General features: G+C 43.4%; 1 pseudogene; it reads left to right on the forward strand.

Annotated features, from left to right (window-relative positions):
• The first annotated feature begins 14,944 nt into the window (after positions 1–14,944).
• On the forward strand, positions 14,945–15,667 carry LOC121834404 (annotated as a pseudogene).
• Positions 15,668–25,130: the final 9,463 nt, after the last annotated feature.

Raw genomic sequence — 25,130 nt, forward strand, 5'->3', positions numbered from 1 at the left:
TTTAGGAAATTTTAAAACAATATTTAATGTCTGTCTTCCCGCCCTTCTACAAACACCTGCACGAGTGACTTTTTTTACGGGTTCCCTTCATGTTTTATGTAGGTTACTTCAGTTTGGAACATCGTTAATAGGTTTGGATTATTCAACCTTCCAGATGGTGTCCATTTAAGGTTAACAAATAATTCACCTGGGTGCCAGAGGCTACTTGAGAGCGATTCATTTCAACGAGCATTGGTCAGCGAAGGGAATGCCGCGGCTATGCTACTGCTAGAGCAAGTGAGCCAACCCTGTCTTTCGTGGCTTGATCGCGTCTGTTCATTTGCTTGTGCTTCGTATATTCAGTTGCATAGTTCAGGAAGAACTGATGGTGGCCAGTCATCCTTGACGTCACGACGACTGGGTTGAGGTTGCGGTACACCTTTTAGTCTATTGTGAGCCAAGCTCTTCCGGACAACGCGATGTTACAGAGACAAGTGAAGTTATGTAGAGCCTTGGACGTCATCAACTTCTGGGGAAGAGAATTTGAGTCGTCGTTAGAGTTTGATTACAAACAATGCTCGAGAAAGAGCGGTATGCATGTGTGCGTGCGGGCATGTCTTTTTCAAATGACAACCCGCATACGGATGTTTTCGCATAGGTAAACAAGACCTTGGGTAAGTGAATTTTAAGTACCGCTAATTATTGGAGCAATTGCGTTCATTTTTGTTTTGCTTAAACTCTATTCAATAATGAGAAGCGGCCGTTCATTCCAACGTTACCTTCAACTGCTTGATGCGCTAGGGGCGCCAATAATGTCATTTTTACAGTAATAGCTTGTATTACCCTGTACCATGTTCATCTTGCAGCAAGCTGCACCACTTGTTTTACAATCATGAAAAATATCAACATTATCAGTAAAAAAAAAGAAATCAAGCTACTTTGATTTTGTTAAGAATGAAGTGAACCCTTTCGTGACCGAAGTCGTTTTCTTGTTTTATTTTCGAATAGCACAAAGAAGTCAATGCACAGGTGTTATTTTCATTATCTAATGGGAGCACATGCAGTACTTGCAAGCTGTTCAGATTCACAAGCATCGAATGAAAATATTGAGGTTAAGAATTTTTCGCGATTCTTATATTTCGTTTTATTTTAACGCATCCATTTCCACTACATTCCAGCAGCATCAGACTCCATACTCGAGGTGCACTGTAGAAGTTTGTGTACATTTAAGGGTGTAAAAGGGGTGTTGTAGGAACTTTTACCGGTCGGCTACATACTTTTATCACCCTCACATCTAGTAATACACCCTTATAATTTTACCGAATGGCGTGCTGTTTTGTGTTACACCCTCCATTTAATGAAGGGTGCAGAAGAGGGTGCTAAATAAATAATACAAAAAAATGTTGGAAAGGTTATATGTGGCTCTCTGCATAATGTACAGGTAAGATTTCTGCTTGAACTATAACGGTTGTTAGCAGTGTAGTTTTTTATAATGTCAGTTGTAATTCATGCCTATTAGAGCGCAGCTCTTAGGCGCCCGTTTCCGGCTTGAGCGGCGTCGCCGTCGCCGCCGGCGTAACCGCGCGGTGCATTATGGGACGCCTGACGTCACTGATGACGTCATTGGCATCCGCATCGTCGTCGTCATCGCCACTGATGATGTCCTCAGTGACGTCACTGATGACGTCATCGGCATCCGCATCGTCATCGTCCGTGATGACGTCATCAGTGGCATCACTAATGACGTCATCGGTATCCGTATCGTCGTCGTCATCGTCACTGATGACGTCACCAGTGAAGATGACGTAATCAGGGACGTCACTGATGACGCCATATCGATGACGTCACACGTGACGTCGCTTGTGACGTCACTGATGAGGTCATCCTGATGACGATGACGTCATCGTCATTTTAACGTGACCTCACAGGGGTCACGTGACTCTCGTAAGGTCACGTGACCCCAGTGACGTTACATGACCTCCGTGAGGTCACGTGACCCTCGTGATGCGACGGCGACGCCGCTTGGACGAAGGAATAGCACACAGGATGATAAGATAAGGAAAACGGGGGAGGGTATACATTCCCCTCAGCACTCGTCCCACCCCCTCCCCAAGAGCTGCGCTCTAATTCGGCGTTACAGAGAGTTGTAAACGGCTTTTATTTTTTTTTCTTCTGATAATGAAGTGCCTCTTTTGCATACAGTTTTTTATGTTTGCAAACAAAATTGTATATATGAGTTCATATTCAATTTTCTTAGAAATTGCTCCTTGCTCAGAAACGAAAAACAGCGAGAAATGCTCAACACTAGTATTTTTTACAAATATTTATTGATAGAAGTGCAAAGTAAAAAATCAGTTAGTCTCGAGTTTATATCTGACAACGCAACATGAAATCAAAATAAAGTAAATATGTTGGACAAGTATTCATGACGTCCTTCTGGATCCTGTAACATGACCATGTCAACTAGTTAAAATATTCATTCGAGAATATGATGACATGCACAATAACTCACACAAATAAAAGAGGCAGAACCCATAATAAACCAGTCCGAGACATCCCGTACAAAAATGGTCAATAGTCGTCCACGGAAAATTCAATGGTAGGCTATCACCCCCCCATAGCGCTGTATGGTCGGCCTTAGAAATTTATAAATACAGCTACAGCCAGCTATAGAAAAGTCTAGTGCCCTGTGTCCAAAAAGGTGGGAACCAATAAATTTTCTTTAACCCCTATAGAAAATGTTATGGTCCTCAGTCTAAAGACTAAGGGCCATGCTTCAATAACAACGACAGAAATAATCAGTCAATCAATCAAGAATAATTTTTATTAGGTGTCAAGGAACGACCATGCGGTCTTGGTACTGGCACACCGTAACTTACACACTACAAAAAGGTAGGAAAAAAAAATAAAAGACTCAAAACATTGAGTAAATAATAATAATAATAATAATAATAACTAAAATAATAGAATTAATAATGGTAATAACCATACTATTAATAATAAATAAGTTTCTGTTTTTAACAGTGTCCAGTGACATCCAAATGGTCTTCTTGCTGGCGCAGTTCAATGGAACGCACAAACAGACGCTTGCGCGCGCGGACACACACATGCACGCGCGCGCGCACACACACTCACCGGCATGCACGCACACACGCACGCAAACAAATACGACAAAAAAACGTTGCTTGAGTTAGTTTCGCTTTTACACAAAAAAGAAAGCACCTAAAGTTTAAATAAAACCTAGGATTTACTAAATTTTCGTAATTTTTTACATTATTATTGTAGCAACATTCTTATTGTTACTAGTATAATAATTATTTGCATTATTTCGTTCTAAAAAAGTAAAAATAAATAAATAAAAAGAGACTCTTGAAGACTGCGCAAGATCATCGCTATTGCAATCAGCTTCCGTTGGGCGGGACGCATTTTTCGGACGTCGATACGGGGCAGAGCAAAAAAGCAGAGTAGTAGTTCGACGTCTGTGACCTCATACCCGGTTTTCGTCAAAATAAAGCTATTTGTACCTATTTTGTTACTTTGACATCTTCATCCCATCACTTCGCGTACTCCTCCGAAGTGTGCTCCCAGCTCGTTCCCCCGAAGTCAACACAACTGTCATAGTTGGTAAAAGACGGCCCGTGCCAGTCGTTTGCAAAGCGACGTACATGGAAATACATCGCCGCGGCGTTTTTCGCGGCCTTGGAGATGCAGGAGCGAGCCGACGTTAAAAGATTTAACTACGAGACCCTTACAAAAATAAACAATGAGTTTCAATTGAGCTTCTAATGTGTTTTTATGGAGTAAAATGAAACTCAAAAGAAACTCAACGTTAAATGAGTTTTATCATTACAAAACTAATATTTATTATTTTGAATTTACTCATTACACATTCAAATGAGTGTTATTATTACCACTCAATATCTATTCTTTTAAATTTACTCATTACAAATTCAAGTGAGGCTTATCGTTACCCAATCAATATCAATTCTGTTAAGTTTACTCATTACACATTGAATGAGTGTTATCACTAAGAACACAATATCCATTATTTTGAGTTTACTCATTACAAATTGCAATGAGTTTTATCGTTACCGACTCAATATCCTTTCTTTTGAGTTTACATTCTTTTTGAGTTTATATATGTACTGATTACTCATGCAAATGAGCATTATCATTAAGAACGCAATATTCATTCTTTTGAGTTTATTCATAGACTCTCCAGTGAGTTCTATCATAAGGCACCCAATAGACATCAGCTGATCCAAAGCGGAGGAATTTGATAAAGGCAAAGATGAAGGTAATCATGAATGCAGATTGCCTGCTATTCAGAAGGCATCCTCCTCAAATGAAGTCATGTTCAAAATTGCAATCCAATAACTTCTCATATTTATTAACCATTTATTAACCCTTCTATGAAATCAAAACATATTCAATTGCTCCCATTCTCAACTAGCGCACTCTCTCGGGCGATCAAAATGACACAGCGATAGACATAATGACTCAATATACAGCATATGCTCCCAAACTTCCCTACGTGCGCAATCCACTAAAATATACAATATATCCTGCCACGACCCCGCCCCCTCCTCCATTCGCATTTGGCTAGACCACAAGTCTTAGCATCTCTGTGAATAAGCAGTAGCCTATTGAAATTAACTCTGAAATTTAGTTTCTCGGGTAATACAGGTAATTTTAACAAATTTAAAACCATCGGGGAAAAAAAAAAGACAAAAACATGCCAGCAGTTATTTTGCGACACTCCGCTAGATCAGTCACGACACCCCTGGGGTTCGCGACTCACAGTTTGGGAAGCACTGCTGTTTAATATTACAAAATTGTTGCCTAGAAAATTTTTCAAAACATGAATAAGTAGGAACTGTTGACCTAATACTGCGCAAAAATTTAAACTAACTCTCACACAATATCACAGAAACATAATCCCAAGTTTCCACAAAATAAAAACCAGTAAGAACAAGACGAAATACACACTAGGCTGATTAATTAACTCTGAGCTGTCATTTTGTTTTAGTTCAAAACACATGAAAATAAAAGAGTAGTAGGAATGCCAATAGGCATACCTTCTGGTGCTATAGGAGGTTGGACTGCTCCCATAGGGACTTTACCGGAGTCGGACCATTAGAAATTTTTATCAGTCAAACGAAAAATTTTGTTGGCCAAACAGGATTGCCTAGGCGAATTGTGCATGTATATTTGAGCAATAGGAATAAATTAGACGTATGTCTGTCAGTACGATATAAATGCATATTGGACGCAACACTTGAGAATCGGACCAATGGGAACATGTTTCTGTGCATTTGGAAAGTTGTGTTTGGACGAAGCTGATATATTTGTCAGGCAGCCAATTGAGGTACAAATAGTCCCTTTCAGAAATACACCGGCCCATTTGATGCATGTGTTATGTAGCATAGGCTGTGTGATGCAAATATCTGTTCCACGTCCAAAGAATGTGTTGCTAGAATTCCAGCATGTATAAAAGTACATTAGTCAAGTTAATTATGAGGCAGTGTTACGCTTAATGTTTAATATTTTCGGATGGCAAAAATGGTTTCAGCACCATCGCTGTCCGTCAATGGCGTTATGAATGTTCAAAGAGTTTTGTAGCTAGAAATTAATGCTAGAATCAAACACTCAGATACAATAAAAAATTAGAGGAAAATACCCTATTGCAATGCTTGCTTTTCTAAAGGAATTTTAGGACCATACTAATAATACTAATAAAATGCTGCAAGCTGAGCGTAAATTAAGAGTAATCGCCACAAAAAAAATTAAAAAAAGTTACTCCACACGGCATTGCACCCGAAACAAATAGCGCGCCAGTGCTAGTTCTGATTTACACGATTATTTCCTGTGCTTATAATAATAACTGTATTCACCCTCTTTTACTCCTAAGTTTATAAAGACATATTTACGGCGCCCCTCTATCGCGATTTGATCAGTTTCGGTTTTGGTATTGTAAGTTTTACTGATTTCGGTTTTGTATTCTAAGGATCGTGTTTTCGGCGCCCCGTCGGTGGCGATACCGACGGGGCGGTTTTTTTCTTTTTCCGGCATGGTTTTGCGACCGTTGCGTTTGTCGCGCGCTGAGTACATGTCTGTCGCGGGATGGAAATGCCTTTACATATGGAAATGTGCTAATTTAATCAAGTTTATCTATCCGTAAAATTTCCTCTTGTGGTGATTATACTCAAAAAGAAGGCGGAAGACCGACGACGCCACAGAACTCAACGAAGTTGGTAAGCATGCTTCTTTGTTTGCATTGTACGCGTTGAACGAGAAGTGAACATTTAGGAGTTTTACAATAACGTCGTAGCCGCTGTGCATGCGCAGACCCAAAACAAGCATTCGGACTCGAGTTTTAGGACCCGTTGTTTCTCGAAAATAGCGTGGGTACCGCAAAAGGCGGCGCCCGTTGATCGCGTCTTCGACGCCGTCGCCCGCTCGGGATCTGCGTGAGTCGCACTCGGCGACCGCGGTCGGTGTGGTCGAAGCGTATTGAAAACGCCACGGATTGCTGGATTCAGAGCTCAAAGCTATCCAAGCGCGTGTACTTACGATCGCGGCAGACATGTAAACATACCTGGGTATTGGATCGTCTGGGCTTCGTAAGTACAACAGAGCAGCTTGGCAGTGACAAAAAAAAAAAAAAGAACATGCGGCATTGAGTATAAAACAACTGTAAAAATGTTTTAATTGTTGGAAGTTCTAACTTCCAAAAATTAAAACAAATTATTTGTTTTAATTTCCAATAATTTGACCTTTCCAAATTATTGGAAGTTAGAACTTCCAATAATTTGGAAGTTCTAACTTCCAAATTAAAGCTGTCGCGACATCTTGGTGGCGTTTTAAGCGCGAAATGCTTGCGTTTTGGGGGGTCCCCGGCAGAGAAACGCTATTCTAAAACTCTTCGCCGCAATCCTCGCTATTTCGCCGACCGTAACGCGCGGTAAAGTAGCGCCCGGTATTCTAAAATAGGAAGTTTTAGAAAAACGTACGCAATTTTAGCGCACGCTAGCGCTAAATTTAGCGCTTGTATTAGCGCACGCGACTCGAGAGAGTTTTAGAATAGCGTTTCTCCGTCGCAACGCAAACGCCCAACCACTTCACGCTTGCGACGCCACCAAGATACAGTCACAATTTTTATTTCACACACAAAATGCTGTAACTTTAGAAAAAACAAGTTTTTTGATCCAGAGTATTATTTTAGATTTGTTTGAACATGAGAAGGCGACGCGAGCGGTTGACCGGTCGTGTCCGCTTGCGTCGCCTCGGCAAGAGAGGTCTCGTGTACTGACCTTCGCACATCGTACCTTCGCCGAAAAATGTTCGCGCGTCACAAGCATCAAGCTGCCGGTGATCGTTGCCAAACCGAGTACAATGTCGTCCCGTATTGAAAATCGCAGTCGCAAGGATGCCGCCGACGTCGCACTCACAACGCCGCCAAAGCAGCCACTGACATAATCCTGGAAGCCGCCATTTTTTTAACTCTGCTCGTTTTGGCTTTAGCCAACTTCTCATGTCATTCAAAATCAACAACCATGTCGACGCCACCCGGTACAACCTTCGTCGGATGGACGTTGGTTTCAAGCACGATACGACCCCGGTATGACGACGCGGTCTGAGTGAAAAACTCCTGAAGCGCTACTTCGGACCCTACCAAGTGCCTCCTCAACTTGGGGATCTGAACTATGAGGTGATGCCCGACGGAACACGGACTTTACCTCGCCACCCTCCACGACCGGAAGTCGTCCACATCGTTCGCCTCAAGCCGTACTACCACCGATATGACTGTGAACTGCGCTTTTGTACTACGCTCGATAGGACCGTGTTCTACAAGCCTCCGTAGTTTGCCATTAGTTTTGCTTTGCTGTTTCATTTCCCAGTAACTTGCATTGAGACGATTCTCTTTTTAAAGACGGGAGTAATACACCGCGCGTCGCCTAGCGAGCGTGTGCGCGGCCGAGTGGTTACAATGCTGGGCTTTCTACCGGAGGCCCCGGGTGCTATTTTTAGAAGCGGAGTGTATTTTTCTTATTCTTTCAATTTAGCGTTCTCGTAAGTTCGAGAATCATCTAGTATGTTAGAGATCAGAATATTCTACGCCCCGGATTTTCTACGTCGATAGTTCCAGAATCCCACGGGTGTACAAACGGGTCTCCACGGCGAGCCGGGGTCAGTCCCGCCCCAACGATCGATCCTGCTGTGTCGCCGCCATCGACACCTGCGACGCTAACCTTCTTTTGATTTTTTTAGGGGGCATAATTAAGCCCCATTAAACTTTTAGTATGCTTCAGTCTTCGACGCCTCGTCAATTGTCATTCGTGACAATATATTTGCATAACTAGTACATTTTTGGTAAATAAATTGTTAGTTATTGATTTAAAAGCAGCGTTTCAATTACAATATTGCTGCTTCCCTATTGAAAATTCTCATTTGTATGAGAAATTTTTGTGTCCAATAAACACATATAAATCATACAAGATATATAAGAACATATAGGAACCCCATAAGGACTATATCAGAACTGTATAAGATATATAAGAACATACAAGCACCATATAAGAAGCTTGCGAGAGGTTTCTTATAAAGTTCTTATACGATTATTATATATCTTATATAATTCTTATACCGTTCTTATATAGTTCTTACATGGTTCTTATATATTCTTATATATCTTGTATGATTCATATGTGTTTATTGGACACGAGAAATTTCTCATACAAATGACTTTTTTCACTAGGGTTATCGTCGAAAAATAGTTGATACATTCACATCAAAATTATGTATGGCACGCGCAGCATTTTACGGCGTCCCGACAAAATGCTAGATTTCGACACGTTTATAGATTTCGGTCTGTTATCGGTGCGCATCTCCGCGCAAGCAATGCCACCCCATGTTTAGAACTCGCAACTTGCGTGCGCCGCCACGCATAGCACGTAGAAAAGGCTAGATAATAAAGCCTCCGTACTGTCACATGAGGTTTGCCCTCTTAATTTTGGTGCCTCCGTGAAGACGTATTTTTACGTGCCTCTATGCGATGTGTAGTCTTCGCTGGATCCATTATGCCCACGTGTCCGGAAACACTCGGTATTTAGCGCGTAGCTTACACGTATATTGTATGATACTGAAAAACAAACCAATTATCTCAATATTTCTCACGTTTTAGAGTTGTTTGGTCTGAGGCCTATTTCAAAACGCGCAAAATTATTCTAGAGCAACAATAAGTTTGTCTATTAAAGTTGTTTTACTCCAAAAGCGAGCCAAATTTTCCCGTATGCTTCAACGCGGCGGTTTTATTGCGAACGTGGCTAGCTAGTTAACGAGCCTAATTATAGCTGCCTTCTCTCTGCTATCGTTTTTTTTTACCTGCAATAAAGCGAGCGGAATGATAAAAGTTTCAGAATAAGGTGACGCACTTTTCTAGACCACATGAGGCTTGTGATCAACACGATCTGGAAAACATATCTAATAGACATAGTCGTATCTTGCTCGCACAGGAAAGGTTTTTTTTCCGTAGCGTGCCACTTTTAATTATTGATGATACATTGCGAGTGTGTTATAGATGAAGTAAAAATCCCAAGGCGTCCCCAAATATTTTTCAATTCGGAATCTTTTTTAATCAGTTTTCTTTCATCAATAGGACAGGCTGATTAAAACACAAATGTACTGCTCAACACAATAACGCCTCCGTGGGGGGCTTAGCGGCCGCCTCTAATAACCATTTGATAATTGCTAACTTCAAACTACGAAACAATCCCATTTAACTTGAACATTATCATTCAATGTTCTCGGCTTACCAGATACTCTGTGACGTCAGTAGAGAGGAAACATATAGCGACAAAGAAAGAAAGCTTCACGAGCAATAAATCCAACTCATCTTAGTCGTAAAACTTAATATAACGCAAGTAAGTATGTGCTGACCAATCTTAAAAGAAACACGCGAACCGTGTCCTAAGTCGTGGGAGCGTTATCCTGGCGGCAGCCCAATAATTACTGCGTGCCGTAACGCTCAATGGAACAGCCTAGGCCTGAGAGGCGGTTCGCTAAAGGTCGAAACCGCGGCTGGACCGCTGAAAACAATTGTGCAATGTAGCGCGACGGGGTTGCCAAACAGTTTCCGGCAGGTCGAGTCTGCGTGCTATCTCCGGTCCGATCGCAGTTTCGATCTTGAGCGAGGGACTTCCCCGGCTCGGGCTCTCCAATTGACCGCTACGTCATAGAGCAGATTTTCGCCTGCCACCATGACAGGGGTTTCACAAGATAGAGCATTCTTCGCGTGTTTTGTACAAGTTGGGTAAAACCCGTATAAAAAGCCCTTAGTTAGACTGCCTCCTACAAAAAATAAAACTTTTTTCTTTAGGTTGCTCACATAGCGACTTTCTTAAAATGATAGTTTCGATTGAAAGTATGCAGCAGATTGACTGATCACTTTACTGGACGAGAAAGTGGTGGTCTTAGTACAGGGTTTCTCGGATTTGCCACAAGCAAAGGGGCTGTCGAGTCTAAACGTCAACTACCCTATTGGGAACCTCATAGGAGAATAATATTTCTACTTTTATTTTCGAATTTTATTTCTTTGCTTCAAGGAGTTGCGTTGTTTTAAGTCAGCACAAATAACTTAATCAACTAATTTAATAGCTACGCTCATTGCTTAGTTGCGTTCCTTTTGCCATTATACACGAGCAAAATTTAAAAAAATCAGTTCCCTGTATCCCTAACAACGCTGGACAAACGGTATAAGGAAGACGACCGCGTAACAAAAAAATTAGCAGTGGAATAAATTTACCAAAATTATTGTAATAGCACGTTAAATCCAAATTGAAATTCAAACTATTTTTTTTTTTGCTAATAGACTAGGTAGACGAAACAAATGTAAATGAAATGTTACTTAACGCGCATCTGCCACCACTATGACAGATAATAAAAAGAAAAATATAGAGAAGATTGGTAAACATAATAGTTATAGTTATTAGGCCTTTGGGGCAAAAACGAAGTGGTCAATTAATTTTTTTTATTCACAAGAGTTGTCAGGAACTGAAGGAAAAAAAATGAACATGTATTTTTCCTGGTTTTTGTTAAATATATTTTAATTTTGTTAGACGATCTAAAAATTGTGGTATTGTAGCGTTAGCGTGTGATTACCATTGCTTTTTAGAAGTACGGCACAGCCACATTTTCTCACAGCCAGTATCACAAACCGCTCCCCTAATCTTAAGGTTTGGTATTGCTATAAACGAATTTCCCCTAATACTAAGATATTGTTTTGTATCCGAGAAAAAAAGGTTGTATATTATATCGCTTTGGAATTTTTACAATATTTATTTAATTAACAGTGGCTTTGTACAAGGGTAAAAAAGATATTAAAATTGCTTTGAGCTAACTATTTTGCGCCCGGCATTTGAAGCGATTCTAAAATGTTCGTTATTTTGTTGTGACGACGAACTGGATATGCGCACTTCACACAAAGAAAAAGTAAAATGGTGCGACCAACTGATAAGCCACCGCTGCTGGGAGGCCTTAAATTTGAAACCATTATTTCTCCGGAGAAACTACCAAGATCAATGTCCAGCCTATGAGTTTTTGATTTTGTCTTTGAGTATTTACCAACATATATGATATACTTACTTCGCGATGAGGGTCATGTCCCTTGAAAAAATATGGTTTAATTTAAAACAAGAGTGCAAAGCACTTCCTAATTAACAATTCTATTTTGCTAGTAGTCAGTTTGATACCCGCTTATGTCCCATAGGCAGTACTCAACTTTTTTATGTTTCACCACAAACATTGAACTATGTGAACCTTTTTGCAAAATTCTAAATGTCGTACATTTCAGGATCGGTTCATTTTTAGGTGAATTTTTTTAAAGGGAACTTTAGAACTGCAGGCTGCAGTAAGTAGTCAGTTCTCTAGATTAAGAAATGTAGTCATTATAAGAAACAATTATTTTTTTACATTAATCGTAATGGGTTCAGTGAGTGTTTCTTTTGGACCTAAATGTGCAGAAGAAAAGCCGCGTGCACACGAAAATATCAATTGGGATCAATGTACACAAACCACTAGCCTGAGCGATAAAAAACATTGTTTTCATGAAATTGTAGTGAAGTTGTCTTAAAATAGTAGGACGTTCTTATTAAGATTGCTTTGTCTCAATTCAATTTTACGTTTCTTGATGCATTTTCTGTAGCCAGTGTAAAAACAAAGTAGCCCTTTACCTGAATGCGCGTGGTCGAGCGTTCAGCTTTAGATGACGTCAGCCATGTTGTTACTTTGGTCAAGCATGCCCTTGTTGTCTACGATAAACTTTCCACCAACAAGTGTCATAGTTTACAAAGTTCATGTCTTCCGGGTATTGCTATGGCAGCAAGGGTTGTTTTATCAGATGCGAGTTGCGAAGTTTAGTAGTGAACCCACAAAAGGATGAACATGCCCTTCTATTCCATCCAGGTCTTTACTGGCAGACTATCGATGTGCATTTTAAATAAAAGAATATTGTCACAAGGAGGCAATTGTATTCGTGTCACCCTTTTTAAAGCGGCCAGGCCTGTGCCTGTAGTGAACAAGTCTCTCTACATAGGGACAAAAAAAAAGCAACAACGCTAAAATTCGGCATGACGTCACAAAATATTTGAAGTACCCATTAATGCATACTGGCTCACTTACTAAGGTACTATAAACTCTGGAAAAGCCCGATTCAGCCTTACTTGGCGCACGGTTCGCAAGAAAGAATCACTTGTGAAACGAAAAAAAAATAAATAAAACGATTTACTACCTGACGCAGAAACAGGTGCGACAGGCCTAGTCCACACTCGCGAACTCGACGAAAGATATTAATTCTGCTCAATTTCTTCCAAGAGGAGCCCCCAAAAAATACTGCGAAAACGCGATGAGATTTCTTTAACATTCACTCGAGAACAAGGTAATACTTGAAAAATGTACTACAGCTTCCTCACAGGAAACAAATTGCAAACTGTGCCACGCGCAAAAGTATATAAACCACTCTCTCTCCCCTTTTCCGCTTTGTCACGGAACTCCAATACCTAACAGTGCCAGTAAGGCTCATTATCGCGGTTGTACTCCAGGGGAACTACCAAGTACTTTACTGGAGTGGATACCCAAGTTTTATTCGTGAACACGCTTGGCGTTGAAAACCACTCCCGGTGCCAAAAACCGAGACACGTATTCCAGTTTACTGCGATCCCACCGACATTACAGAACCACTTGACTGTATTAACTGCATCGACAATGCTTCCTTGGTTTAAAAAAAAAAACACAAAAAAACACAAAAACATTGCAATATTATCCTCGTAGACCAAAACAGGCAATTCGGATGAATATAGCTTAAATACACTTATTCTACTATTTTTGATAATACTTAAACAAAATGATTCTATGAGTCGCGGCTCGTGGTTTGGGCGCCGTGGGACCCGGGAAGGCAGGGAGCCAGCCTTTCGGGGGGAAAGCGTTTATTCGAGCTCCAAGTGTTGCTTGAACCAGCTCTAGCCCAGAACTGCCCGTCTCGTCGATTCTTCCTTCCGTCGTCACGTCGCCTTTCCTCGACGCGCCAATCAGCGCACACCACGGGTAACAAAAATATAACAATCACAAAACCCAATAACCCGTCGGCGACGGCACTGAATCTTCTGCCTCATGCATGCTACATGCATGACACGCCCCCCCCCCCCCCTTTTTTTTCTTTTCCAATAAAAAGAAAATCATAATTTGTGTATCCCTATACACTTGTAGCATTTAGAACAAGCGAACTGCGCGCACATTCCCGTCCATTCGGCGTGAATGATCACAAGAAGGACTGACAAACTGCTTAAGAACGTCTGAAGTATCTTAACCCCACACAAAACTCCTCCCCACTACAGCCTTGACAACGCATCAGCAGGGATGTTTCTCGTCCCTTTTACATACCGTACATTCAAGTTAAATTTTTGCAACGCAAGCGCAAAACGAGTCAGCCTCGCACTATTTGGTGCTGCTGACGCTGACGTTGCAAGATAAGATTGTAACCGGCAAAGAAGCCGCAGAAAAGATGAATCAGCATTTTATAAATGTAGGGGCGTACCCACTAGTACAGATAAACAGTGTTGTCGAAAATGTGAATATAGATAACCTTATGGATTCTATAATGTTGGTCCCGGTATCAACTTCAGAAATTGATGAAATCATAAAAAATCTAAAAAATGATTCGGCGGCCGGTGAAGATGACATTAAGCCCCGACCTATAAAATATGTAGCCTCGATAATAACTCCGGTCCTGTCTAACTTAGCAAATAGAATGTTACAAAGCGGAATTTTTCCAAACAAACTTAAAATTGCCAGAATTCGTCCTGTCTACAAAGGAGGGGGAGTAAACAACATAAACAACTATAGACCAATTTCTATTTTATCTATATTTTCAAAAATTTTCGAAACTACTATAAAGAATAGGTTGGAATGTTTTTTTAATAAGCACAAAGTTATAACGTCTTCACAATATGGATTCCAAAAGCATAAATCTACGGAGCAAGCTCTTCTAGATATCAAAGACAAAATAATTGCGAATATTGAAAGTAAATTATATACTCTCGGGCTTTTCCTGGACCTAAGAAAAGCATTTGACACTGTGCAGCACGAAATATTATTGCGTAAACTAGGTAGGTACGGTATACGTGGAATCGCAGAAAAACTAGTAAAAAGTTATTTAACCGATCGATATCAATATGTTACAATTAATAAGATATCCTCCTCCCACTTAAATATACAACATGGTGTTCCCCAGGGATCAATCTTAGGCCCCTTATTATTTTTAATATATATCAATGATCTGACAAAAATATCTGGACCGCAGGAAGTAATCATGTATGCTGATGATTCTAATATATTCTTTAGTGGAAAAACAAAACAAAGTATTGAGCTAGCCGCAAACTCATACCTCTTAAAACTGTCAATGGCTTCAAGGAAATAGACTGCAATTAAACTCAAACAAAACAAAATACGTAATTTTTAAACCAGTAAATAAACGGGACGCCGATAGTATAAGTATCAAATTTGAAGGTTTAGAACTGGAGCAAGTACGCGAGCCAAAATTTCTTGGTGTTTGGTTTAGTGAGGAATTGTCATGGAGTACTCATATAAACAAGTTAAAAGCTGACCTGTCCAGAATTATAGGCAATTTGTATAAAATCAGAAATTTTATCCCATGTTGGCTGCTTAAAAATATGTATCACTCATTGGTTCTTTCAAAATTAAGCTACGCAATTTTGGTCTGAGGGAACAACAACAGCCTCAAACTATAATAAATTAATGGTCCTCCAAAAAAGAATTTTACGTATGCTCGAGGACTACAAGGGGGATTACAGGAATCTACGTACGGAACCTTTGTTTTTAAACACATCACATGCTTAGGGCAAATCAAATATATTACTTTAAATTGCTTCAATTAATCCACAGGAATAGAACCTACTTAGCGCTAGAAAGTGAACTAACACCAGTGTACGATATTCGACGACCGAAACGTAAAGTACCTATAATACGCACAAATTATGGACGACAAACTTTAGCCTTCCAGACTGCTTCAATTTTGAATCGTGATTTACTCGAACTAAACTTTGATGTATCAATATTAAAATTTAAAAGAGATTGTAAAACAAATTAACTGTGCAGTGCTCTCACATTTTGTTAGGTACTGCTTGTCTTTCTTAAAACTGCAATCATATTTTGTTAGCAATGACCTTACCTTTCTCGTTACTTCGTTTTTTGATAGGTCTTATCACAAGTCTATACAAGTTATTGTGTAAGAATGTTATTTGTATTTTGAAATTCTTTCTTTTGTAGCTTCATGTTTTTTTTGTTTTTTTTTCTACTTCAGTTTGTCAATGTATATCTCGTTTAGACTCGTGTAAAACTGTCGTGATCTAGACTTTTGGATCTACCACGTATATATATCTAATACTTATCTGTTTTAGTATGTCTAAACTAAAAAAACTGTATATTTGACAGTATGAAGATTTGGCTATTGAACTGATATGAATTTAATGAATCTGTACTTAATATGTATGATGTATTATATATGTACTATGTATTATATGTGTATGGTGTATTATATCTGTATGGTGTATTGCATATGGATGTTGTTGCTCGCCGCATGCCAAGAGGGGGTTAAGGCCTCGTCAGGCACTTTGTGCCTTTAGCCTTAAACCCCCTCTGCGGAACATGTATCCGCAGACACAAATAAAGAAAAAAAAATACTGCAAAGGGTTATGATCGGTGCGAATTTTGACCTCCACCCCCAATACCCACGTTTCCAACTGACCCGAGGCCCACAAAACCGGGTTTGGGGAGCAGCAAGTTTACTGAGAAAGGCCACCGGGTACTCCTTCCCGCCATCTGCACTTTGTGCAGGACATGCCCCTATCGCTCTATCTGATGCGTCAGTGGACAGAACGAAGGGCTGGCTGGCATCTGGCGCTCTCATAACTGGAACATTCGGCCTGTAAAACGAATTCTTAATTCGCTGTTGCGTTTTCTTTCGAGCAAAATGCCCGCCAACTGGTTTGTCATGGGCTACTTCTAACACCGTCTTCCGCCTGTTTTCCGGTAAAACTAACTGCTCCACAGTTCTGCCATTTATTTTTCTTTATGGAACAGCATTCCATCAAGCACTTGCATTTCATGAGTCCCTTTTTCCGCCTGTAGCCACAGTGGCTTCAGCGACTCGTCGTTCTTCTGTTCTGTTCGAAACTGAAGGCAACTTTTAGATTCTATTTTGTGTACGTCACTTCGCTCGTCCTCAGACTCTACAGTCCCGTTTTCTCCCGGCGACTGTGTGCTCACCACACATGCCTCTATCACAGGACCTTTCTTCAAGACTGCAGCTTCACCAGGAAGATTTACCTGATCTGCGAAGGGCCTTTCCTGTTCTACTCCTCTTAAAGCTACTAAATCCTCAGGTGTGAGTAGTGCGTCAACTTCTCCGGCAAGCTGCTTGGTTACAGCACAGAGCAGTAAAGTATCCACTCCGGTATCAAGCGCATTGCTACCAAGTCGAAAAGGGACATACATGAGATCAACCTCCACCTCGTGGCCGAAAGCGCCCTTCAACCGAACCTTTTTCTTCTGATTATCCAAAATGGTGGCCATAGACCTTCGAACCACTGTAATGTCTGCACCCGAATCAATCCTGGCATTTAAGTACTTGTCCCCTGAGCGGAGTTGCACATATCGTTCTCCGTCAAGCACTTGGTGTTGTTCAGCCAGCGGTACTAGTTTATCATGCACCTCGAATATTAGCTCAGCGTGTTCGCAGTATAAAGGACTTTTTACTTGTGCCGTTAGCTTAGGATTGGTCTCAGGGCAATTTCTTGCCAGGTGACCCTGTTCCCCACAAGCGAAACAGCGTCGAGTGTCACCGAAATGCACGGTAAGCCCTCTCTCTTTCGGATGCGTCACAGACTCGCTCTGACCAGAGTCTCGAGTAGTGTCCGTCTTGTGGTAGGGTTTTGGGACCCTTTGTGCAGTACTCTTCTGATGGCATTCAGCCAGCTTGGCTATCGCCTCGGGACGGAGCCATTCCCCCGTTTCGTTCAAGGCAACATACGCTTTTGTTTCATTGGGGAGAGACTCCTTCAACCTATCCGCGACAACTAGTTGCAACAGGTCATGGTAAGTTTCCACTTTTCTACTGTTCAGATAGTAACTGAAGTAGCTATTAAGTTGGCCGGCGAACTGGCTCCACGACTCTTCCCGCAATTTGCCTGCCGTATTGAACAGTCGTTTATATTCGTTTGGAGACAATCTTAGTTCACGTAAAATTCGGTCTTTTAGCTGAGCGTAAGGTGGCAGTTCCTTCATACCACTGCACATGATCACTGACCTGACCCTGTCAGCTATATACGGCATTATCAGGACAGTTTTTAGCTCGTCAGGAACCTGAAAGGATCGAAATATGATTTCTACCGCCTCGAACCAGCCAGGCGCTAAGGTTTTCTCCACGGGCATCCGGCTGAGCACATTACTCAAGAGTGCAGCATAGTGGGCTACCCCAGATTCTGGTTGTAATCCCAGCCCCCCGTTGGCACCACCGCCATTCTCCCTCTGCAATTTTTGGAGCTCAATTTGTGCCCGTATTTGTTGGAGCTTTATTTTTTCAATTTCCAACCGAGTGTTCATCACTTCAGAATATGTTCCCCCTCATCTTCTGATGCGTCGTCAGGCTCCTTAAGTTTATCAGGCATTTTACCCTCCCCTTTCCCCGACTCATAGTTCTTCGCCATTGCTTGAGTGATCATTCAACCCAAATAGACAAGCATATGCGCTCACCGATTCAGGTTGACCAGCTCTTCGTCGTCGATGGGCAGTCGGAGGCACTGGCAGCAGAAATGCCTAGCACGAATGTCTCAGGGTCCGTGCACCACTGAAGTCCACATTCGACCGCCTTCAGGCAGTAGTTCTGGTATCTGTCGAAGCCTGGAAGTCTTGTTTTCCGACGCTGGTTCTTGCGCTGAGGCTGCGTCATGCAGCGTTCATCCCACCGGTCACGCCAAGCGCTTGTCTGGCGTCCGGTTCCATGGTCGCCGATGAGCCGAGTTTGCGTGATGTCAGCACAGTTCGTGCTGTGCTCTTGGACTCGCCGCTCCGTCGCAAATGGTAGACGGAATGCGTGGCTTGCTTGAAATGGCAACGTCCGTGCTGTATGCCGGACCCACCGCTCCGTTGCTTATGGCAGGCAAAAATCCGGACTTGCTTGAACTCGGCGACGTCCGTGTGGTGTTGGAGCTGGTCGCTCACCCCAAGGTTCCGTAGCTGAGCTCCATCCTGTCGACTGCGCCAGTCACGGCTTGTGGTTTGGGCGCCGTGGGACCCGGGAAGGCAGGGAGCCAGCCTTTCGGGGGGAAAGCGTTTATTCGAGCTCCAAGTGTTGCTTGAACCAGCTCTAGCCCAGAACTGCCCGTCTCGTCGATTCTTCCTTCCGTCGTCACGTCGCCTTTCCTCGACGCGCAAATCAGCGCACACCACGGGTAACAAAAATATAACAATCACAAAACCCGATAACCCGTCGGCGACGGCACTGAATCTGCTGCCTCATGCATGCCACATGCATGACACTATTCATATGCAAAAAAGAGAGGAAAAAGGACATCCTTGGCGCACAGAACGCTGCACCTGAATACGTTTTTCGACTGACTTATTTACTATTCGGCAAGTCCTACAACCACTGTACGCAATGCCAACTCCTTCCCGTATAACAGATCCTGCGTTGACATGATTAAGAACAGCCAAAAGGATGTCACCTGGTACCCAATGAAACGCTTTCTCGTGATCCACCGCGAGAATGCATGGCATCGCAACACTCGAGGACACACCTTGCTGTGCGAGCGAGTATTCGTAAACATGGTCCTAGCCTTTATACCGGATTATTTAATGAGGACCAACTAGTTCAGTTATTACACTTTGCACTCTTGCTAAACTCTTCATTAGGAGTTTGTAGTCAACGTTGGTCAGACTGATAGATGCTACCCGCCTAAGTTTAGTGACATTTTCTCTCTTATGAATTAAGGCGGTATGAGCCGTTAGGAAAGAAGGCAGCAGAATAGCGTTTACGTCAAAAGCCTCGTTAACAACAACCCCTAAAACAGGAGACAGTGTATGCTTGAGTGCTTTATACAACGCCCGTCCGGCCCAGTCAACTTGCCCGGGTTCAAAGCTTCAATTTCCGTCTTAACTTCTTCATACATATTGGGTCCTTCTCTAACTGATTTTGTTTCGCCGTCGAATGTCGGCATAAACGCCGAAAAAATCGCTTTTAAGCCACTCTACGTTGACAGGAGTGCAAGAAAATAATGTACGGCAGAAATGCAAAAATGCCCGCTCGATTTCGGCGCCATCGCTTATGACGATGCCATCGTGTTCAATACCTGCAATCTCACGACGCGCGTACGTTTTTCCCCATTAACAGAGCTCGCTTTGTAGGCGCCTCCCGCGCTATCAGCCTGTCGGTCCTAGCTCGCAGAAGCGCGCCGCAATAACAATTTTATCTAACAAACAATTGTTTTTCTTTAAAAATAAATTATTGTTTTTAAAAACTTCCGGTGATCGGTATTCTTCTTTTACTAGCGTCTGCAAGTTCGAGCGCACTGCCTTTTCCATTTTCTTTTCTTCATTTTATTGGCGCTAGCCCCTTCCATGGCCATTATCTTTATATCCTGTTCAACTACTTCCTATTTTGACCTATGCCCACCTAATTTGTCTCCGTCTGTCGTTCATTATACACTGTCGTAACTCATCGCATAAAAATTTCATCTCGCAACAGCCAGCGCGCTTAATTTCCATTATTCTCAATAGAACACTTTTTTAGGTTAATTTTTACTCCGGAGGGAAAGCTTAATCAGACAATGGCCACTGAACGACACTAGACACACATGGTATTTATGGCGAAGAGGAGAAAAATCTGAAGGCACAACTACTCGATCTAGACGGGCATGACTGAGCCGTTTAAAGTGGGTAAAATTTACAACTTTCCCATTACGGAAACACTCGCCAACATCCTCCAACCCAAACTCGTTAGTGAAAATTTTAAATATTCAGTGCTCGCGTCTATATATGGTGTAGACCTTGTTTTGTCGCATTCCGAGCACTTACAATTAAAGTTCCCAATCAAGATAACAAGTCGGAGAGAGTTACAGTACTACTTATTGCCTTAAAAAAATGAAAGGCACTTAAAATGAAAGACTCTCTGTAACGCCGAATTAGAGCACAGCTCTTGAGGAGGAGGAGGGCAGGGTGAGGAGGGTTGGGTATGCCCCCTCCTCCTCCCCTCCTTTTCCCCTAACATTTAGCGTGAAATTTTTGCTACATTTCCCGATAAATTTGGAGGAAAAAATTCCCCGCTAAATTTAGCCGAACAGTTTCCCCGATAAATTTAACGTGGAATTTTCCCCGCTAAACTTAGTGGGGAAATTTGTCCGCTAAATTTACCGGTGAATCTTTTCGGCTAAGTTTAGCAGGAAACATTTTTTCCTAAATTTAGCAGGGAATCTTTTTCGCTAAATTTAGCGGGAAAATTTTTCTTCTAAATATAGCAGTGAATTTTTTCGGCTAAATTTAGTAGGGAATTTTTTCTGCTGAATTTAGCGGTGAATATTTCCCGCTAAATTTAGCGGGTAACTTTTTTTTTGCTATTTTTAGTGGGGAAATATTTTCTGCTCAATCTAACAGGGAATTTTCTCCGCTATATTTCCCCGCCTCCCTCCTCCTCCCTAATGACTCTCGTGACGTCTTTTCGGAAAACGACCCATAATGCAGCGCGCGGTTACGCCGACAGCGACGGCGCTCAAGCCGGAAACGGGCGCCTAAGAGGTGCGCTCTAAAAGGCCCTCCTCTTCCTAACTCTCTTAGGCGCATACAAACAAATGACGCGCCATTCAATAGACGAAAAAGAAAAAAAAAACAACGAAGACCACAAGGCGCCATGACACATAAGTCGTGACGGCCTGGACTCCTGCCCCTACGCACTGGCGAACCAAAAGGACACATTTCGCGGACGTCCCCAAGGCTTGGCTGACGCAAACATTCTAGCGGGCCGTAAAAGGCCGCATTATACAGTCAGTCTGGTCGCCCCTCCAACATTGGTCTCTTGAAGTGCAACGATGTCGAGGTCAGGCTCTACCACCGGGCGGTATAGTTACCGTTGCATTTGACGGTCTCCAAGCCCTCGCACGTTGAGAGTCGCAAGTCGTACAGGCCTTTCGATAGAGACCATGAGCTCAAAGGACCAGTCCAAGCCCGCGGCACTTACCATTGCAGATCGCCGTCGCAAGGGGGCAGTACGCTCGCACAGTGGCTACCGAACCAGTTTGTCGCAGTCCATTGTCGACGAAGACTGCGGCTGGCTGTCCAGGCCCGTCAAGCCCTCTACCCCCTACCATTTCTTCTCGTGCTGTGGCTGCCGTCCCTCCTGGAAGGCCTCTGAGAAGTCTTCACGCGGGCGCTTAGCAGAGCCCGGCTGGGTGTCCACCTCTTGCCCGGCGGGGTCCCCATCAGGAGCCTGAGCCGCGCCCTCCTCGGTGCTCTCAGGCGGTCTGGCCGACTGGGTCTCAGCTGTCTGCGGAAGGGCAGAGGCCGCAGTCGACTGGGCTCATCTGCCTGCGGAGGAGCAGGAGCCGCGGTCGGCAGCAGCTGCGGCGACGGGGTGTTCCAACTTTAGGGACGATGTCGGTCGAGTCATCCACCTCCTTCGGCTGATCGGTTGGGGCTCCGGCGGGTGCAGCGGCCTTATTCGCCTCTTCTTCATCCATGAGGTCGTCGGTGTTGTCGTCTTACGCCGATCGACCGGCGGCAGGGGCTTAGGAGTGAACGCAGTTGGACCGCTCGTGCCTGAAGGCACGGCACTCGGTCGGATGCGGCTCGTCATGCGGCACCGGAGGCAGGGGGAAGCCCGCTCAGGCACGACGACGATCACCATGCTACCGCAAGTCCACCAAGTCCCTCACGAAGAATGAGGCGCACGACATGGGTAGTTAATTCGACGCCGTCGAACTCCGGCACCTTCCAGCGCTCCTGCGCCACTTCCTTCACTTCTCCGTACAGTCCACGAAAGCCCGGTGGATGGCGTCGTTCGTGTGCCGAACGACACACAGCGCAAACTTCACCCGCAGCTCCTGCCTGAACGGGTCCAAGACGAGGCCCTTGCGGCCTTTAGACTACGAGTTGCCCGACCTCGAGAATTTTCTGCTTAGCCGCATCAGTTCTCAGAGTCGAGCAGCCAGACACGGGACATTTGTAACGCCCAAATGCTGTCCTCCTCTCTGAGGACACCTGCTTCGCCGAGTGGTCTACGGAAGTCCTCGAGCCGATACGGACGAGAGGCCATGTCGCTGTGTAGCAAGGCGGCACGCTTCATCGCTTCAGCTAAAAGCAGCTGGGGTAGAGCAATCCGATAGTCGTCGTCACCGGATAAAGCAGAGTCACCGCAACCGGCAGGAGCAGTTTCACCGCTCCTGTGGAGGGCATGATTCTGCGTCCTTCCGCTACGGCGGCCGGAAGAATGACTACCACACGGACAAGTTTACACGTCTTGCGAACGAGCGGGGGGTTTTATCGTTAGCTATCGCGTTCCACTCCTAAAGGAGGTGCTTAAGCGTCTTCCTCTATTTTTTCTTTGACTCTTATAAAAATCCGCATGAATAAAAAAATATCCCGTTACTGCCTGCTAGCTAACTATGACACTAGTGCCTTTAGCTGCGTGGGAGGTTGTTTTTTTCATATCTCGTGAGCCTTTTTTTTTAAATCTTGAAATAATTAAAGTCACAAAAACTACCTGACAGAAACGACACAATGGAATGTTTCTCAACACGTTTCTCAACATCTTTGAGCTCGATGGTTTGCGCGTATATTAATATTTTAAAAGTTAGCAGTTTAATTTGTATAATTAGTCAGATTGGCTCATTTCAACATATTATTGGCCTGCTCCATTGTACTGTGCCTTTTAGACACCCATAGCATGTACCAATTTTTGTTTTTAAAGTTTTTGCACAAGTTAGCTCAAATACACTAGATCCGAGTTCAGAAAATGCATAACATTATGCTCTCCGGTGGAGCATTAGAGAGTTTTAGTAATACGTATAAAAGCTAACGCAAGCCCCCTAGGTTAGCCTTAACGCTGCGTCCTCCACACTGCGCATGAGCCATACGTACGTACTGCAGCGAGATATATGCGTACGTACGCTCGCTATCACTTTTTGCGAGCGTACGTAGCGGTCCCCTGCGTGCCATTCTCGTTGCTCTCGTCGCGCACGGGAAAGCACGAGACTACTCCAGTTTGGAAAATGGCGGCGGTGAGGCAAACCAGTGGAAGTGCTACGCGCGTTTTAAGGGTTCGCTTCACCATTGAAGATGACCTCAACCTTGTGGAAGAAAGAGAAAGAAGAAGGGAAAAAGGGCGATGCTCGTGGCGGACGAGGACACGCGGAGTTCGGAGCTGGAGACAAACGAAAGAGCCGGTGCCGAGTAAGGCCTCCAACTGAAAACCCGGACCACTGACAGCCTTGGCCCTCCTCTTTATCGGACTCTGAACTTAAGTACAGATAAAACCTTTTCCCAATGGTAGCGCTTCCCCGTGTGACTTCCTCGGAGCGAGTGGAACTCGGCCTGATCGGGTGGTATTGACAGGCGACCCACAACCTCCTCAAATAAATCAACGCGACGAACCCTTTCGAGCGCCTACAATGATGGGTGTCAATAGCCAAGAACGCTGGCGACGGCGCCAAACCCAAAAATGTGTTTACCATGTAGCCGGTACGCGAGCGGTGCGACCTATTGCTTGCATACTTCCAAGCAAATGACGAGGCCAACATAGGATAGTAGGGATCCCACAACACACTGGATCGAACCATAGATCGAACAGCTGGTCGCACAGCCCTAAAAAAAAAGACAAAACATGTTCACAACCGGCAACTGGAAAGACATTCACACACTTCGTAGCAAAGCGAGGAGATTCGCGGTGTTAAATTGGCTTGACCGAATACCCGCCCAGAATTGTTTGAAACAGTTCGCAGGAGCACATCTAGATGGGGCCGCAAGTCTTTACGTATGCGTTTGTCTTCCGCTATACTAAATGTGTGCGTTCAACGCGCTCCGTAACGTTACGTCGACAGCTGGCGTGCGTTTTACGCAGTGCTGACGCAAGGGTATTTACGCTACTGAGAACTCTTCATTATCCATCTCTTCAGCCTCCGTCGCATGGGTGCTGCCATCTTGAATTCATACAATTCAATAATTCATTTCAATTATTTGAGTACAAACAGCGGGACTACCCCAGTAAAAAATCTGCCACATGCCGCTTGAGAGTGCCTACGGCTCGCATTGTGCGATGCAGAAAAGAAGCCATCTACGTGGAAACCACCCACGTTTAGCCTTGTTGACTCCAGATCGCATCACCTTCAATGACGATTTGTCTACACAGGATCAGGAAGTGGTGCCTATCATTCTGCTTCAGCCAAACGCACGAGAGGTCAATTCCCTTGCACCCTTCAATTTTATTTGGTAAATTTTACGCAAATACAAAAACTGCAAGACTTCACTTGATAAGCCTGTGACTTATCTTATACGCTGAGATGTCGTAATCAAATGTCAGTAAAATAAAAAAGTTT

This window comes from Ixodes scapularis, unplaced genomic scaffold (genome assembly GCF_016920785.2).
Source record: "Ixodes scapularis isolate PalLabHiFi unplaced genomic scaffold, ASM1692078v2 ptg001152l_1__unscaffolded, whole genome shotgun sequence".
Classification (NCBI taxonomy): domain Eukaryota; kingdom Metazoa; phylum Arthropoda; class Arachnida; order Ixodida; family Ixodidae; genus Ixodes; species Ixodes scapularis.